The sequence below is a fragment of the Heliangelus exortis genome, chromosome 4 (assembly GCF_036169615.1).
Source record: "Heliangelus exortis chromosome 4, bHelExo1.hap1, whole genome shotgun sequence".
NCBI lineage: Eukaryota > Metazoa > Chordata > Aves > Apodiformes > Trochilidae > Heliangelus > Heliangelus exortis.
The window spans coordinates 367213-386648 of NC_092425.1; the positions used below are offsets into that span (position 1 = coordinate 367213).

Genomic DNA, 19436 nt, shown 5'->3' on the forward strand with positions numbered 1-19436 from the left:
AGCCACAGATTCAGGCTCAGCTCAAGCTGGCACAGAGGGAGCAGAGACCAGCAGCCTTCCACAGGGACAGGGGGTGACCAGGGTGATGTGACCACAGCCAGCCAGCTGGGCTGCAGTAACCCTCCTGGCAAGCAGAAGCCAAATAGAGTGCCTCAAAAAATAAAATGAAGAGCCAAGGCACTTGAAGGACCAGGCCTTTGCCATTGGCTGAAAAATCAGCACGACTGAATACGTAATTTAGCCATTTACCCTGGGGCTGAGCAGTCTGTGAGTGAGCTGTACAGTTTAGGTTCTTTCGAGTTTTTTCCCCCTACAGAAGCTACTGGCTTTCATTCAAGAATGTCTGTTGAACTTGATAACATTTACTGAAGGAAAAGAAAAATCATGAAGTATTTAATCATGTGAAAAAATATTGCGTATTTTATCAAGAACAGGAAAATGCATTATGAGTTTGAAGTGACCTTTTAAATATAAAGTGTTATTGTCTTATATGTATATTTAGAGAGTCTGAAGCATAGGAGTTAAATCCTGAAGGGGACATCCAAGAAGCACATCTACAGTGACTGTCACCTCTGAGGAGATAGGTGGGTGCTAAAGCATTTTCAGTAGCTCATGGTATATGCTATCAAAATTTGGGAACACATTCTGACAATGCTTTGTCTTCTGCAAGTTACAGCCCTGTAAAGCCCATCTCTTCAGGCCTTGTTATGAAGCACAATGTATTAGAGGACTCTACAAATGCCTGCTCTTATACATGACTTTTCTTAAATATGAGCATACACATTTGTGTGAGCCATGACATGAAACACAACCCAGCATTCATTGCAGCTCTTCTTATACCTCTGATGATGCACACAGATGTAAAGGAAACCTTTGTATTTCACTCCAAGAGCAGAACCCATGAACGCCAGCAAACTGCCATTGTTGGGTGGGGATTTGTTTGCTTGGTGGGTTTTGATTTGGTTTTATCTGGATCCTAGGGGAAAACGCTTGAAGCTATCTCATTCCCATTCAGCAAGGGGCAGCAATAACATAACAGAAAACCATATTCCCCCATCCAGTTGGGAATTCAACATTAAGACACAAATCCCTCAAAGATGGAAACACTGCAAATCAAAGACCTATTTAGAATGCCTGCAGGAAAACCTCACAGGAACCACAGCCAGCTTAAAGGGCTGCCACCTGAAACCAGTGCATCCTGGCTGGACTAACTCCCCCACAAGCTCACAACCTTTCATCCTCTTGTGGGGCATAACAACTTCGGGATTGTCTGAATGCACCCTGCAGCCTAATGCATTCCTAACACCTTCCCACTAGCAGAGCTGCATCAAGCCATCATCTGTGCTGTACTTTGGAGCTGGAGCCCTGGCTATTTTCATATGTTAAAAATAACAACAAAGAAAATAAGTTCTTGATAAAAAAACCTTTAAGCCCAAACAAACTTCAGCCAGGTTATTGTTTCTCCTTTACCTTTTTTAGCAAATACCTGATGAGATACAATACTCCTTCTATAGGCAACCTTGTAAAACCTTCAAGAGCAATGCAGAGTAAAGACCACTGCTGAAACTGTGATCAAAAAGCCCCGTAATCCAGGGCAAATATCCAAGTGAGAAAAGAGACAGGAAATGTTAATACCATGCCTTCAGTTGCATGCTGACTCTTCATCACAAAGAAAACTTGCTAAGAGTTTCAGTTGTACTACAATAATACTTTGCTGAAATGAATGTAGCAGCATTGTTAACGCTGAGCTACTATTATGTTCTTAAGTGTGCATGAGTTACTTTCAACAGAACAGTTCAGCTCACATTTGTTACACAGACAATAGCAGCACTTTGAAGACGGTATAAAACTTTCAAATCTCCAGAGACATGTTCAATGTGACAGTAATTCAGGGGTTATTCAAAGCTCCTTTTCAACAGAAAATCGTCTCTTTCACTGATGCAAACCCCCTCCCCTGACTTTTTAAAAACAGTTGCTTCATTCATAAAATGGAAGTTGAAGTACTAGCTGAAATTTTACAACCACTCCTAAAAATATACGAAGAAAACCTAAAACTAACCTCATAGTTAATCCATTTAAGCTGCAAATGTATCTAGAGCACGAACTTCGCTTGGCAGGAAACAAGAAAATAGCATCATCTGTTGATGTGTAACAGTCCATTGTTTACTCAAGGCAGGCAGAGGGAGCTGTTGCTATTCAAACTGGAGACGCTCTAGGACAGACACACTTGATATATAATCAAGCAGTTTGAAGGATGACTGGCACCAAAGACCTCATTTACTAAGGTCAAAGAGAAAATGCATCTGTAATTCACCCCCTTTGCTGCAATAGCTTTCATCACCTCTTGCAAAAAGCAACAACATTAATGCAGAAGTGTTGCATAACATTAAAAATAAGTTTTTCAAGCCTGCCTCAGTTACAGTATGTTATCAAAGCCAAGTAGATGTGAAAGCATTTATCCCCAAATGTGCCTTGTAGCACTGTAAAGGGAGTACTATCCATGGAGCAGTAGGGTAGGTTGCAGACTGAAAGGAAGGAGGCATACATCCCAGGCTGCCCCAGGGCACCATGGGCCCAGGTTCCAAGTGACTGCTATAGGCTTGCAACATCACCCTGGCCAAGTCACTTACTTCTTACTTACTGTACGTCATCCCCCCTGCAATAGCCTCTTGCCTCCCAGCACTGCTGGTACCAGTTCTAGGTAGAACCCAGTTCCAGTTTTCCAGGCTCAGTGACCCACCTAAAGGTTAGCACCTAAATTGCTGAGGAACACCAAGTTGTCCTCAAAGCCTACAAAAAGGAAACTATGAGGACCTGTTCTGCATCAGACTAACTGATGTCTTTTATCTAGTAATTATTTAGAGCAAGAGTCAATACAGATCTTGACCCCACTACATCCTTCCACCTTGAAAGGTCAGAGATGAGTGTTGGCAAGAAAGATTTTCTCTAGAGCATTAACTGCAGTAATGGATATCCTACATGTTCATTAACTTGCTGAAGTTTTACTAATACCCTCCGTACTGTTCCCTGGCAGTGAGGTCCACAGGTTAATTAAGCACTGCAAGGAAAAAATAGTTTTAAACTCTCCCATCCAACAACTTCATTTGCTGCCTTATTTCATTCTTGTGAAAAGTCTCCTAACAGTTCTTACTCTCTCTCCATCCCACATACAGAAACAAGACCACTGTCCAGTTATCAGCTATGGCACTAAGCAGTATCCAGCACTAAGCTGTATCCAGCACTGCTGTTCTCCCATGACAGGGCTTCACCAGAGAATGGAAGAGAAACCAAACACCTCAGAGATGTCAGCAGACTGAGGAGAAAGTTCTCCTCCCCCTCTGCTCTGGCAAGACCCCATCTGGAATACTGCATCCAGTTCTGGGCTCCCCAGTACATGAAGGACATGGATCTACTGGAGAGGGTCCAACACAGAGCCACAAAAGGATTAGGGAACTGGAGCACCTACCATAGGAGGAAAGGCTGAGAGAGCTGCATCTGTTCAGCCTGGAGGAGGGCATCTCATCAGTGCATATAAATACCTAAAGGGTGGGTGTCAGGAATATGGCTCCAAGTCCTTTTCAGTGGTGTCCAGTGACCGGACAAGGGACAATGGTCACAAACTGAACAGAGGAAGTTCAACTTAAACATAAGGAAAAACTTCTTTACTGTAAGGGTAACAAAACACTGGCACAGGCTGCCCAAAGAGGCTGTGGAGTCTGCCTCTGGAGACACTCAAAACCTGTCTGGATGCCATCCTGTGCAACCTGCTCTAGGTGAACCTGCTCTGGCAAGGGGGCCCATCCAACCCCTGACATTCTGTGACTCCAACTGAAGTCATTAGGTCCCACAATTGCTCAGAGTATTTGGTCAGCAGTAGGCTGGATGCACAACTCTGTTTCCTTTGCACTGCCTCAATTTTGCTTTCTACCAGATTCATTCAATACATTAACAGATTCCTCCATGCAGCACAGCAATGTCCTTGTCCTCAAAAATTGTGCCAAGACTAGCAATAATTAGCTTATCATGGGTATCTAAGACCTTTCATTAGTAGGATCTGCAGCAAATAGTCTGCAATCCTCTTAAAGCAGGGATCTCACCAGGAAATTTTATCCTGTTATATTGCTTTTGCTCATATGGGCAAGAGCACTGTGCTCTACAAAGAGAGCTTTAGTTCAATATTAAAAAGAAAGAAAGAAGACAGAAAGCAGAAAAAGAGAGAAGAGCAGAGAAGAGCAGAGAAGAGAAAAGAAAAAAGAAAAATAAAGCCTTTCAAAAATTGACATTTTAACTAGAGCTGGGTGAAACACCCCCAAAACCCCAAGAAAGCACATGAAGCCAGCATGACTTTCTGATCCATTGCCAGCATTATACCCTTGCTAGGCTTTGCTCCATTACAAACACCAAGCTGCAGAGGACAACAAGATGGCAGAGATGTTAGACAGAAGACATCCTTTGGAAGATTACCAGAGAGATTATTTATTCCTCTTTGCCATGTCTCAGATTTAACATAAACAGCATCCTAGTAATTAGACAGGGAACTATACTGCATGTTCCTAGAGGATTTAATTACTGACACCTACTCAGTATCTGGGTACAGGCTTCATGCTCTGTACTTCATATTTAAGTCCTTCTGTAAGGATTCCCCAGGGTACTCAGCATACCCCACCTTGTTGCAGTCAGTGGCACAAAATCTCCTGACCTAAGTAAGAACAGAGTTCAGCAATGCAACAGCTTCACTGCCTTTGAGTTTGTCTCCCTACTGCCCCAGTTAACTGGGGCATCAGTTTAAGTCAAGTTGTTAAACCTCATCTTGTGTAAGTATCTAGAAGAGACATATGTCATTACTCTTCTGAGCAATACCTGAAGGTATCCGCTCCACAGAGGGGATTTAATTTCAGAATATAGTCCAAAATTGCACTTTCTATCTTGTTTAATACCTTGATTTATATCCTCATTAGCATGGGGGAACAGCTCGTATTAAAACTATTACAGATAATTTTTGCAATAATGTCAAAGGATACAAGTAGGTGTAATGATAGTGCTAACGATAAAAATTAATAACCATTCATTATTTTTAATCATATGTACAGCCAAAATGAATAATCACAAAAATAAACAAGACATTTTATATGAACCTAAAACTAAGGGGATGTGACAACGCTATAAATTACACTCTAAATTATCAGTTGTCCACTCAAAGTTTAATATTGGAGTTTTGAACACAGAAACATATCCTGCAGGTAGGTCAGACAGCCTGGAACCAGTGAGCAGCATAACACCAAGAAAATGCCTGTTCACCTCTTCCATGCCTACAACACTTGATGCTTCCCTCACTCAGACACATCCAGGATAGTGGGAGACTTGTCATCTTACTTCCAGGTATGTATCACTGGACCAGGATGTTATTAATGCAACAGCAATAAAATTTCTTGCCTTAGTCTCTATGGCTGTTTCTTTATCATCATACAGGCCACATGTGCTCAGCTCTTCAATATGGTGCTATTTCTCACTCATGGGGAGGATATCACAGGTGATGACTTCACAGACTTAAGCAATAACACATCTTGGTTTCAGTCTCAGTTGTCACCACAATCAACCATGTGGTTTTGCAGGAGTCACAGAGCACCCAAAGCCTGACCAGTGCCTACAAAAGCTGCACAGCAGCTCTCAGCACTGCATGTAGGGAAGCTTGGTTTATTTAAAGCAAGTACTCTCCTGCTCTTACAACCGTGTTCCCTTCCAGTTATGGAACAGCTCCAGAAAGTACTAACCTGAACAACTTATTTTGGATTTCAAGTGTGCAAGCCTGATGCCCTGCAAATAAGATACCACACCACCCACCCTTCTTCCAAAGCTGTGAAAACACAGATCATGCTAAACATCATCTTCAAAATACATACTTAAATGATACTTGCCCCTTTGGGTCTTAAAGGTGGAAAGATTTCTTCTCAGAGGGACTGCCATTTGTGTTTTGTATCAGGACAAAAGGGCAGGTGAGAAATCAAGCAAGAAATAGATCAGTTAACTGATCAAGCTATTTTCAACAACAGAACTGCAATTTTGTTTTTCATTACAAGTCACCTTAAAGATTTCACAAGAGCCATTGCTGGATATTAAATTTTCCAGTTAACGTTACAACAGCCATTTGAAAGTTGAAGTGATTTTATCTTGGGAATCAAATGCAAGCTTTGCTGCTGTCAAAAGTTCTGTGCTCATATAATCTAAAACGTACATCCTATCTTAATTCTGAAGTAACCAATACAGTTTTTGGTCTGCAGACACATTGTATCTATGAAAATTTCACTGCTCCAAATCTTCAGCCTCAGTAAAGGCGGGGGGAATAAAGGTCACATGGGATTTTTTCCAGAAACATGTTTTACCTCCTCCTCAGAGAACACTGAAAAAACAGTGCCAGCAAAAGGCTACCACAAGTGAGCACTGCATGCTCATAAATGCCCTTCCCCAGCTGATGAACTCAAGTCCCACTCCAGCTGTCAGCTCAGTAGCTGGTTGTGCCATGCAAACCTTTCCAAACTTGGCCACGGCTACTAGAATTGCCAGCTGCTTCCATAACAAGACATTCCCAACTCAGAACTGCAGAACTAGTTCCCAAAGGTAGAATTTGCCTCCTGAGCCACAGAAAAGGCCAATGTAAAATTACTGTCCATTATCTTGTCAGCATAACTTACTGTCAGAGGAATAGTTTCAACTAAAGCAACTAAAGCACATCTCCCCCCATCCTCCTGGCACTTTTAGAGGACATGCAAATCCCCTTGCCAACAGCACCCAGGCTGCCCCACTTCACTAAAAGCTTTTCAACAACAGGAAAGAGAAGATACAGAGTTAAAGATTAAAAAAAAAACCAACCCTCTTACATCCTGCAGTATTTCACTTCTGCATTCCACCAGAAAGTTGATCATCCACTCCTAACATACCTGTTGGTTTGGCACACTGAGAGTCCTGCAGGACAGTGGTTGTGGAGCCTGTCTTCTGTGGAGGGAAGTCTTCACCACCTGAGAGAAATCAGAGACAGGAGAGGTAACATAAATCCTGCTCCAGCTCATCAGAAACACAAAGGGACTGTTGGTTTGGCAGTCAGAGCATCACATAAGACAAAATCCCTTTACTGTGTATACAGGAGCTTTATAATTTGTGCAGCTAATGGATTTAGAAGCTTTTACCCTAATGTTTGGTTATTTGCAAGGCCTGTACTCTGACAACAGTGAGTTAATGAAGAGCATTGCTGCCCTGGGAGTGCACTGAGATGCTGGAGCACCCAGATTCAGAGCACTGGACAGACTTACACAGGACTTGCACAGACAAGACATGCTAACTGGTATACATTAATTAAAAAACCCCTCAACTTCACAAGTTCATGGTACACAACTCATGAAAGAGCCCTTAAAGCCTGTTACAGATTAGGACTGAGGCACTCAGAGCTGAGACAGCCCAGGGCAGACATCCAGGCTCCCCTCAGCACAAAATAGCCAAGCCCTTGCCAAATCCTGTCACTGTCTGGACCTACCTCCCCCTTCCCCAGAGGGGAAGCCCAGGGAGGTACCAGACAACACTGCTGGGGCAGTTAAAGCCTGCTGGTGCCCTCACCCACTGCCTGCCCATCCCATCCCCTCAGGCTGATATCCCAGGGAGAGACTTACTCACAAGATGTTTCCCTGCCCATGTTCCTGCTCCTCAAGGGCAAGGGGCAGTGTCACTGCTGCCTAACTTTGTTCCTCAGTCACTGTCAGCTGAGCACTTGGGTTTCAAGACTGGAGGATGCTGGGAGACTCTGGGTTTCCTCGAGGCAACTCCTACAGATGAAAACACAGGAGGGAAAGGACCTGAGGGTGCTGCTCTGCACCTGGATGAATGTGAGCCATCACTGTGCCCAGGTGGCCAAGAAGGCCAATAGAAGATGGCCTACATCAGAAATAGCATGGCCAGCAGGACCAGAGAAGTGGCTATGCCTCTGTACTCAGCAGCAACCTCCACCTTGACTACTGTGTTCAGTTCTGGGCCTCTCACTATAAGAAGGCCACTGAGGTGCTGGAGTGGGTCCAAAAAGGAGCCACCAAGCTGGTGAAGGGTTTAAAGAAGACATCCTATGAGGAAAGGCTGAGGGAACTGGGATTGTTTACTTTGGAGAAGAACAGACTGAAGAGAGACCTTACTGCTCTCTGTAACTACCTGCAAGGAGGTTGTAGTGAAGTGGGTGTTGGCCTCTTCTCCCAAGTAAATAACAGGACTTGTGGAAATGGCCTGAATTTGCACCAGTACAGGTTTAGACTAATGAACAATATCTTTTACTGCACCTTAGTTATATGATACTTTCTGTATTTATTAACTAATTTTTAAGTGTTTAGTAATCAGACAATATTTGTAAACTAATGATTCATTATTTTTTAAATGCTTGTAAATTGATTATCCAGCATGTAATCAATATTAAACTATGATACTTGTAGTCAAGTGGTAGCAGCTATTTATTCACCACACACCAATAGCCCCCGTGGTGCTGCAGGGTGCAGGAGCTTCACTCCCAGCCCCCCGAAGTGTCAGAACCTGGCAGTGGCCCAGCACAGGCCTCCAGTGCAAGGCATCTTCAACAGTGGAGATCCAGGCCCCAAGTTCTGATCCAGTGTTCTGGCTCCAGCTCCGTCTGGTACCAGGTTTCCTGCTGGCAGTTTCCACTGTGGGCAAAGCAGCTTCAACCTGGAGAAATTTAACTGGCAATTTAAGTGAAAATGATATTACCAATTCACCCAGTGTGAAACAAAGACCAACACCACCCCAAGGCCTCTCACACCCCTTCCCAGCTCCCCCAGCAGGTGCCATGGCCAGCACAGGGAGATTCTGCTGCTGCTGCTCTCCTCCTCCTCACAGCCCTGTCACGGGTGGGTGTGCTGCCTCCCCCCGGAGTGCCCCTGGAGCAGCTGAAGCCCGTGCCCTGTTCCCTGCAGCCAGGTTCTGCTCTTCCTGAGCCCTCAGAGCCTGGAGATGAGATGGAGATGGAGTCCCCTGGCCCTGGGAGGTGAAGGACATCAGGAATGTCACTCAGATCACTACTCAAACACTGGATGTTTGACTGCATCTAACTACAGCACTCTTACAGCTAAGAGGGACAAGAGGAATACATCAAAGCTCCCATGCAAATACTAATTAGTAGTGATGTCCTGCTACAGACCACAAAAGTGAGAACCAGATAATGGCCCAGGAACCAGGAAAAGACTGCAAGTTAAAGTAATAATAATAGTATCTCTACTGAAAAAAAAAAAATCAAACCCCAAACCTGAAAAAACAAAAGGAACTAGACATCCAAACCATGAAGCAATAAAGACAAAGAGTTCATATTTAAATAGTGATTCCATGAATCTCCATCAGCTGCCAGGAAAATGCTCCAAACCCAAGCACACTCATGGCCCTGGTGGCACTATCTGGTTTGCTGTACAGGGTGATCCTCTGCAAGAAAACAGCTTGATTAAAAAAAAAATAATTAAAAAAAGCAATTAATTTCAGTTACCTTCTTTCAAGCAACTGTGTAGGTACAGAAGAAATCTCAGAAGGGAGAACAATGAACAGTAAACTGTTGATTCATCTGGAGCAGTAGTAACACTGAAGGAAAATGATTGTTGTGGCTTAACCTGACCAGCAGCTCAGACCCACAGGGCAACGTCCTCAGAACTGGAAGAATTAAAGTGAGAAAATTCATGGGCTAAGATAAAGACAATTTAATAGGTAAAGCAAGAGCCATGCACATAGATAAAGCAAAATAAGGAACTCATCTGCTACTCCCCATCAGCAGGAAGGTGTTCAGGGGAGCAGGGCTTCATCACGTGTAACAGATACTTGGGAAGACAAATACTGAATGTCCCCCTTTCTGGCCTCAGCTTTTATTGCTGAGCATGGTGTCATGCTGGATGGGCATCCTGTTTGCTAGCTGGGATTAGTTGCTCCAACAGACCAATAACCAACACCACTTCTTTGTGTGTGTTCTTTTTAAATGTCTTGCCTAAGTGTAAGAGAAGAGCACATAGTTCACTTCACCCCACAGACACTGACAAGTACTCAAGGCCTAGTTTTGCTTTAATTATTTTCCATAATCATGTATTTATATAGGAAGGAAAAGGTGCAACACTCATGGCCATGATTGAAACAGGAAAGAAAAAAATAAAGAATCCAAGTGGTACAAATTCAAGGGCATCCCAGAGTCCAAGTAGGAGAAATTCTTCTTCCCTCCCACTGTTAAATATGATCAGATGACCTGATCATGAATATATTTATGTACAAATTGTGAAGTGTGTATAAGTCTGTGTAGATATAATTATATGCATTTGCAAATGATACTTGAATTGGATGAAACAAGTGATTCAATTAAGTCCAAGTGTTTCCCACACACAATCTGGTAAAGTATAATTTGTTATCATTAAGCTATCTCTGCAACTTCAGAAGTGAAAACTATACTTTCATGTCTTTCAGAAAACCATTACAGAAATTAACAGATAAAAAGGAGTAGGTTAAAATAGGATAAAAGTAATACTTGGCAGATAGAAGAATTTCCTCAATAACAGATGTCAAAAGCTAGATCTGTAGTATGTAGGCTTGTAGCTTTATGGAATGTGTTATCAGATGACTAACCAACTAATTGGAAAAAGTTACTATATTCCTTTTCTGAATGCTAGCTGCTATTTTCCCATTAAAATCCTTTGAGCAAAATAGTAAAATGTGTAGTGTGCCATCTTTACTGGAAGACCTCAGTTTGAAGCTGATACCCACACTATACCTGTAGCAGAAGAGACTCCACCAGCAACTGAGTCTGGGACTATTTGGACACAAGGGGAGGAGCCAGCACTCAGCTACCAGGGATAAAATTGTTCCTGGCAAGTTATCCTGAGCTACCCTGCAAGTTACACCGAGTCTCAAGCAGCCCAGAAGTTCAAATATGAAGACCTGATAAACCTGACCAAAATCCCATATAAATCAAGCTTTCCTATGGCGTGGCCAAACTTCTAGGATTAGCAGGTCTAATGCTATAGGAACATGAAGTGAAGCAGCACTCCTGTGTGGGACCAAAGGAGTTTCAGATGACCTGTAAGTAAACTTCAACAAAAACAATGAAAACAAACCAAAAAGCCTTGGATACAACAGAATCACTAAGCCTGAGAATTTCTATAGATTTATATCTCAAGAGCTCCCTCCAGCTTTGCACATACAAAGGAATCTTCAAATTCCCAGGGTCCAGAAAGCCTCCTAAAGATTTTGCACATACAAATGCCTCTCAAGTTAATCTGAGAAGGAAGTGTTAAGAGTATTTCAAAGCAGACTTTGTTATGAGAGCAAATGACAACCTTTTTGAACTCCATTGTTTTTTGGCAGCCCAGTAAGTGTTACTGTGCCAGTTCTTCATCTTGGAAAAACAAAACCATCCACCAAAGCCCAAAGATGAACACAGAAAGGTTAAGCAGATGGAGGGGTGGACACGGGTGCTGTCCCAAAAGCAGGTCCGTTACTCTCCAGAGGGCTTACTTATGATTTAAGTGTCTAAATTCTGGTTTGGAAGTGACTTGGGCCAGAGTCAGGGAAGTATTTTGGAACCCAGAGTTATAGTACTAAGTAGAATAATCAAAACACCACATAAATGCTTCCTAATATTCGCCATGGGACTGTTTGGGAGAAATCCATTTGCCAACACCCTTGAATTCTCTTTAGTTTTAAAAAATCTGGGAGTTCCTAAGACAGGAAGGGTTTATTTGAATATAAAGGTAATTTCTAAGCACTAAAAAAATTGCAAACTTTCTCTAGAAGCAGGTTGTGATTTCAAAAGGAGAAGGGGAAGGAGTTTTTTGTTTGTTTTTACAAAATTACAAAAATTTTCATCCAAAATATAAATGAGTATTTTTGAAACAGATCATCAAGTCTGTATTCCTCACTTCTTCTCCCATGGGAGGAAAAAAATTACTAACATAGCTTGTCAGGGAGCCATTTCCCCTGCAGGCTGGATAGTCAAGGAGGCAGGATGGCCTCCAAATCTAGGTAGAGTGTGGCCAAGGCCTGTTACTGCTCAGACCAGACCCACTGGAAACATCCCTGCAGCTCCTAGATCTGTGAAACTCCCTGCTCCCCCATGACACAGCCTGGCCAGGCACTGACTGGCTGTCTTTGCCTGGGGCTGTGTAGTGCCATGACCCTCTTGAGCCATTTATCACTCCCTGCACTGAGTGCTCCACCAGCACCACCCCACACAAACAATTGGGCTTGGCAGTTAGATGTAACTTCTGTTCTCTTCTTCAGGTTTGTGACACTTGCAAGTCCCAGTCTGCTTTGCTAGCAGCAACTTTCTGAATTGCTTGTGCATTCATTAATGGAAATATCTATCAGTTATGACTGGAAAAAGCACCAGGTTAAATGGCAGAAGAGCCAGCAAAACCATAACCATATATTCTTTGTCACCCTAGGATTAATTTCCAGGCAGGTCTTTGTTTACAGTGCTATATTTACATGGAGCAGCCATATGGAATATGGATATTCCTCCTGACAGCTGCTCTGCTTTCCTCAAAGCAACAGAGGGAGGGGACTGCTTCAAAACAACACCTGCCACGTTTCTGTCTCCCTTCAAACACCGTAACAAGTTCACAGGAGGCACTACCCCAGTGCAACCACACTTCTCTCAGCTCCCAGGGGTCACACGTTGCCACCTCGTGGCAGGAATGCCGCAGGCATGGACCTCAACTCCCACATTCCAGATCCTAGCCCATCACTCACCTCCCAGCTCTGTGAGGCTGTGTACACAATGCATGTGTGTGCTCCTCCATTCATCTGAGGGAGGCTTCTTGTTTTAAGTTGCTTTCCTTGGCCTGTCCATTCTCTCCACTATGTTCACTTAGCACATTGTCATTTCCTAGGGCAGAAGACAAAAATAAATTCAGTGATAACAATGTCAGGGATCCCAGGTCAGTGATAACCATGACATATTCTGAAACTGCTGTTCAGCATCTTGCATATCTGAATTTTTAAAAACAGCTGATATTAGCTTCTCCCCCAACTCCAGGTGAGCTCTGATCTCTGAACCCTCTTTCATCCTATTCACAGGCTTGGCATGCAGGAAGGATTTCTTTGATTCTTCCTGCAAAGAAAGCCACTGAACAGCACAATGCAATTGCCTAAAGGGTTGCAGACACTCCAAAAAAGTGCCTGATTTCCTTCTGTTGGTGTCACTCTGCCTTTACTTCCCGATGGAGATACAATGCAGACACATCTCACCTTCAACCTCAGGCTACATTGTTCACTTTTTGGAAAAACTTCGTCACAAAGGAGTTTTCCTCCTACTTTGCCAAGATGAACATTACAAGGAACATCTTCATTCTTGTTCTAAAATGCCTGACACTGTTGAAAAATCTAACAGTTTGTTGTTTTTTTTCCAAGTTATGCTGAACTGCATAGTAGAGGGAACATTGTCAAAAGCTGCCATAGAAAAGGGGAAAGAAATAATAAATGATTACAAAGAAAGAGGACAGATGCCATCAGGAGGACGAGAGGTCTTAAAGCTCTGTCCCATATCCTGCTGAGAAGGATGAAGTGATCTTAGCCCCCAGAGGATTTAGGAAACTTAGAGAAATGCAGAATACACATCTGAAACCCCCTGAAATGCAAGAAGTGATTCTGCCTCCTCATATCTCAGGATATTTTCAGTTTGGTTTTATTTCATTTAAAACAATGAAATTGTTTTAAATCTGCCATTCAATTCCAAGTGACTACTCCTTTCCAGAAGTTCCTTTCTATCTTTAAATTGTCTTAAAACCTCAGTCAAAACCCAAATTAAAAAAAAAACAAACCAAGAAACCAAACAAAAAACAAAACTAAGCAAAAAATAAACAAACCGGGAAAGCTTGCTTTAAATTATTTTAGTTGGCTAAAACTTTCTCTTTTGTGTTTATTTTGCATCAGCCTGAACCAAAGGATTTCCTTACTTTTTATCCCTGAGTAGCATGCAGTGGTTACATAAAGACCCTTCAGTCTCTCTTCCAATATGAGAATTCAGGGAGCACCAAACAAAACTAAAAGTAAGCAGATTCAGAAAACAAACCAAAGGAAATTATTTTGGTTCATGAAGCCTCCAGGTCTCAGACATACAACCACCTCAAATGGACCCTTCACAATAAATGCAGCCTAAAGCTGCATGCAAAAGAAATCTTAGAAATGAAACATCTTGTTTTGAGTCACTGAGAAATCCGACTAACAGACTGCTCTTATACCAGTTCCTTTAAGATTAATCCAATGTCTTTCTCTTGTCTAAATGACTGAGATTTTACAATGCAAAAAACTGATGGGCAATCAAGAATAAAAAATACAGAACTGCAACTCAGTAGTAGTGTCATAATCAAACAGCAAGAATGACCCTTAAAAGACCAAACCTGTCAGAAAACAACAGCAAACAATGCTGTCTGAACTTTCAGGGAAACCTTATGAATCTGAGAAAGATCTTCACCCCAGAAGAAACAGCACATGGATGTTCAGCAAGAAGAGGATGTGTCAGCCTCAACTGAGCAGAAAATATTTCTCTGCCTGCATTTGGGACTGACACTTTGTTAATATCTGACAGCTCATTTTCACTAGATTTCCTCAAATCAGAGTCAAACTATTTTAAACTCTATTTTGTGAAGGCACAAGCACAAGTGCACACAACTGTTTCCATGTGTTAGGTTCAAGATACACTTGCCAAAGGTTTTTAAAAACATCTGTGGAAAGCAGTGCTGAATAGCAAAATTACTGGCTCAGGAAACAAAGCTCTGAGAGATTTCAATCTACAGTGGTGACATCAGCCTTCATTTGGGAGAGGCAATAGATTTAATTTCGGAGAAAAAGGCAAAAAAGATGAATATCACAATCAGCTGTGCAAGTTTTCTGCTCTTCAGAGCAGACACATAACAAAATCCTTCCTCCCAAATTCACAAAACTTTACATCCCTAACCATAACCCTGAGCTCCAGACAGACACTTAGCAGAATCTAAATCCAGACAGCAGCAGTTGCTTGTGTGTTAATGGTTCCAAATCCTACCTTTGCTTTATGCATCAGCTTAATTCAGGTGTGCAGAAAGGAAACTCAAGAGGGAAAAATATCAGCTTCCTGTTGAGAGAAAGGTCTTTTCTACCTGTCTTTGGGAAGGCAGCCCACAATCTTCTCCCTCAAAGGACTGAGGGGTGCAGCCCCTCTCCCTTGCGGGGGGCCTCAAATATCTTGAGTGTTTTGGAAATATCACCTACAGAAACATTAAACATGTGCTTTTGAAACTGCTTCCTGAGAGATCTGACTGCTCAATTCCTATCAATTTTCATGTGTTTCAAAGCTCCTGGAAAGCCAGGAGCTAACCTAATTCCCAAGGGAGGCCTTGAGTGGGGACACTTAGTGCAAACAGCCATCTCTGAAAGCAACTTGTCAGCTGCCACAGACCTGTAGGATGTGCCTGTGTTGCCATGATCAGCTTGGTTTTAGAGAGGAACAGCAGCAGTTATGATATTGAATATCACAGACTCTCTCATCAGTGAACTAATGACTCGTGGGAGACAAGCCTTTGGGCATTTCCCCCCCACTGTGGGCACCCACCTCTTTGGACACCCACCTCTTTGGACACAGAGGTTGGCATGCCTCAGAAATGGTTATCCCAGCACAGTGCTGCAGCGTTCTCTCAGTTGGAGGTACAGCCAGCCCCACCTTCACACCCACTCAACAGCTACACCCTGCAATGTCACCCTTTGCAGCACAGCCTGATGCAGCCCCTAACAAGCCAGCTCCAGCTCTGGGTACCCTGCTGTGTATGATCAAACATCCACCCCATCCCCCAGCCTGGGAGCCTGCCCTGCACCCCAGAGCCCTGCTGCAAAGCCATGACAACGTGTCACCCTGCTCCCATGCCCACCTCAGGGTCAGGGAGGCTGCAGTCATGCTCCCCTGAGAAGAGACCACTCCACTTATCCAAAAAGCAGAGTGGGACACAACAAAACTCTCTACAATGCCTGAGTGATGGGTTCAACACCACTCTCAGGAGCAGAGACAGATGAGGAGACAGCAAGCATGCTGCAGACAGCCTTATGGCAACAGCTACACAGTATACAGAACTTAATAAAACAACATCAAAAATTTTGGTATCTGTTACCCAACAGCAGCCAAATTGAAGAAAGTATTTTTTGAGGCTTTACAGCTATGAAGAAAACAAACAACTGTTCATTAACTACAATAGCTAGCAAGCAAGCCTCAATCATCTAAACACTTGCCAAACTACGCAGTAAGTAACCTTTTAACCCTTAGCTCTATTTTGTTTCATAGCTATAATTTGTAGCAGAGATACTGTAGAAGTTGTACTAGTTGATAATTCAAACACAGTATTATCACTAGATAAATGCACCTGAAAGAAGTCAATTAAGGTTTTTTTAAAACCATGCACCAAAATTGAAGCTATCTAACAGCTCCTGTTACAGACCCCTCCAGTCTGAGGAATTTTGTTGCCTGGCAATCTGGCTGCAATGCATCTCAGACAGTTCAGACCACACTCCCTGTTTTAAACAGAAATGCAGTTAACGCACAGCTGATTTTTAGCAAAAGGTATAGGCATGTAATACATACTGAGAGACTGTGTATTTGTTTTGCATTAAGAAGCCAATACACATCTTGTACTTGCAGAGGCTAATGTGAACAGTAAGTCTAAGGATGAGTGAACAGAAATGTAATTGTGCCAAAATAGCAGTAAAGCCTGATTAGCTGGGTGGGACTGGCAGCTGCAGAGAGAGGCCTGAATTCATGACATGGTCCTGCTGATCTTAGCACAGATGTAAGAAATAAGCAAGCAGGAGTAGAGGGGGTGTATACAGCTATTTTACATTGCTTCATTATATCCAATTAGAAACTGGCCAAGCAAGTGAACCAAATGGCTTTAGATTGCCACTTGAAGAGCTACTGGCTACAGACAGAATCATACAGGTGAGTGAAAAGATTTCCCCATAAAAACCACTCCTTTGATTCCAGACCTCATGTTTTCTTCAGGAGTCAGAAGTGCCAGAAAATAGAGTCAGCTTCCACCTTACTGGATCCCTTGGCATAGGCTGTCCAAAATATGGAAAGCAGCTACAATGTCTGGCTAGCAGATTGTGGGAAGGTGTACAACATTCAATTTTAGCTAAATATTTCAAACCTTGGTCCGAAACAAGAGGCACTCCTGCCTGATCCACAAGGGACTGGTTGGGAAGAGGAAAAGGAATGCATGCATCTCAAGGAAAGATGTGTATGATGCCTTGTATTGGTCAGTCACCTGCATGGTGTACTTGGTGTTGCATTACCAGATGAAAAAATCCCACTCACTGCTTGGCTGAAGTCTTGTCATTGCTAAATATCAGCCAGTTCACCTGCTGAAGAAGTTGGAGCAGAAGGACTGTAAGACTTATGAGAAGAGGTAGCCTGCCATCAGTAACCACCTTGACTAGTGGGAATTGTACTTACAGGCACTACCCACACTAAAAAATGGACACCAACCAGTACAGTTGACTTGACAAGGGTGAATCAAGTGTCATAGATTAAAAAAAGCTTTGAGGAGGACTCAGGGGTGTTGTTTGATGAGAAGCTCAACACAGGCTGGCAATGTGAACCTGCAGCCCAGAAAGCCAACCACATCCTGGGCTGCATCAAAAAAAGCATGGCCAGCAGGTAGAGGGAGCTGATCCTCCTCCTCTGCTCTGCTCTCATGAGACCCCACCTGGAGTCCAGTCCTAGAGCCCCCAACACAGGAAAGACACTTGGAATGAGTGCAGAGGAGGGGCAGGAGGATGATCAGAGATGGAGAGAGGCTGAGAGAGGTGGGGTCATTCAGCCTGGAGAACACAAGGCTCCAGGCTTAGGGCAGCCTTGCAAAATCTGAATGGAGTCAACTGGAAAACTGGGGAGGGACTTTCTACAAGGGCATGTAGTGACAGGACAAGGGTAAATGGCTTTAAGCTGGAATAGGATAGATCTAAATTAGACATAAGGAATAAATTCTTTCCTGTGAGGGTGCTGAGCCCCTGTCCCAGGTTTCCCAGGGAAGCTGTGGCTGCCCCATCCCTGGCAGTGTCCAAGGTTGGATGGGGCTTGGAGCAACCTGGGCTGGTGGGAGGTGTCCCTGCCCATGCAGGGGGTTGGAACTGGATGAGCTTTAAGGTCCCTTCCAGCCCACACCATTCTGTATCTACGATACTTTGAAAATGTACAGTAGTTGTGCTCTTTACGTGGCTGGGCCTAGCTGCAAGCATGGTTCCAGCAATTAAGCCATTTCCCCAATCTATAAATTCTACTTCAGAGCTGTTTGGGTGACAGAGCATCATTGATTCTCCCTTCTGCAGAAAGCTTGCAAAGCAGATCAATAGGACTGTACATTTGGAGGTCCCTGACACAAAAACCAAATCAAACAAAAAACCAAACCAAACAAACAAATCACCTGCCATAAATACTATGATGCTAAGATAAAAGTTTTCTTTGTATCAAGATTTTTATTCTTTGTATCTAAGACACTGAACTGATGGAACTTATTTATTACCACCTGAAAAAGGTAGTAAATGATGATGGCCTCAGCTTTTGTGCCCACAAATACTATTATCTAACCATCTTTATTTTTCTCCCTGTAATTTTTTCCCTGGTTAAAAGCCTTATTTGCTAATAACACTCATACATTTATAATAATTCCCCATTCTGCACTGCAGGTAAGGAGCACAGACAGAAGGAATACTTGAGCAATTTAGCAGAGGTAAGCAACTAATTGAATTATGATATACACATTGATTAAATAATTTATGATCCTCAGAGTGCAGATAAGCAAACTGTTCATTCCAAACAAAGATTTAACTTTCATTCCTTCTTTGATCTGAACTGAGTCCTTCCACAGATTATTTATTACTTGATTGAATCTTTTAGGGAGATGGGGGTTCTGACCTATGCTTATTTATTCTGTTTTGCTATTTAGCTTCAGTTTGCTAGCAAAAACAAGGACGAGGCTGTGACAGTTCACAGAGATGCAATTTGTCTACTGAACTTAGCTTGGCATCTGTTAGACACAGAAAGAAACAAAAGAAACTGCATAAATATTCATCAGCAAAGAAGTCAACCACAATGCTGTATTTGGAGCATTATGTTATTTTGCTAATGATAATAGTGATGCATCAGCCCTAATGATATTTTAGTACACTGCCTGACTGATCTGTTACTGTGTGAGTATAATTTATTTTTCCATTTTATGTCCTGAGTATCATTTGTTCCCAAAATATGGAAGTAGATTTACATAACTGAATTTTTCTCAGTGGTCCTGGACAGGTTGGAGGTTTTTCTTTCAGGTGATGACAGCAGTATCTTGTTCTTCTCTCTGCACCTCATTTGAATAAACCCTATAATGTGACAAGTGGAAGATGGCACTGCCTCACAAAGGGCT

General features: G+C 42.7%; 1 protein-coding gene and 1 long non-coding RNA gene across 4 annotated transcripts in view; both read right to left on the minus strand.

Moving 5' to 3' along the window:
• The window catches only part of LOC139795639 (uncharacterized), a 504885-nt gene that overhangs the window by 169646 nt on the left and 315803 nt on the right, over positions 1-19436 (minus strand). The window lies entirely within an intron of this gene.
• LOC139795637 (uncharacterized) overlaps positions 1-19436 on the minus strand; it is a 207096-nt gene that overhangs the window by 10471 nt on the left and 177189 nt on the right. For 2 of the 3 annotated variants that reach the window (XM_071742558.1, XM_071742557.1), the window contains one exon: positions 12753-12892. The gene's annotated coding sequence lies outside the window, so the exon portion shown is untranslated. Of the gene's footprint in view, positions 1-9646; positions 9679-12752; positions 12893-19436 lie in introns of those variants that run through there. The other variant, XM_071742559.1, reaches the window with a different exon arrangement.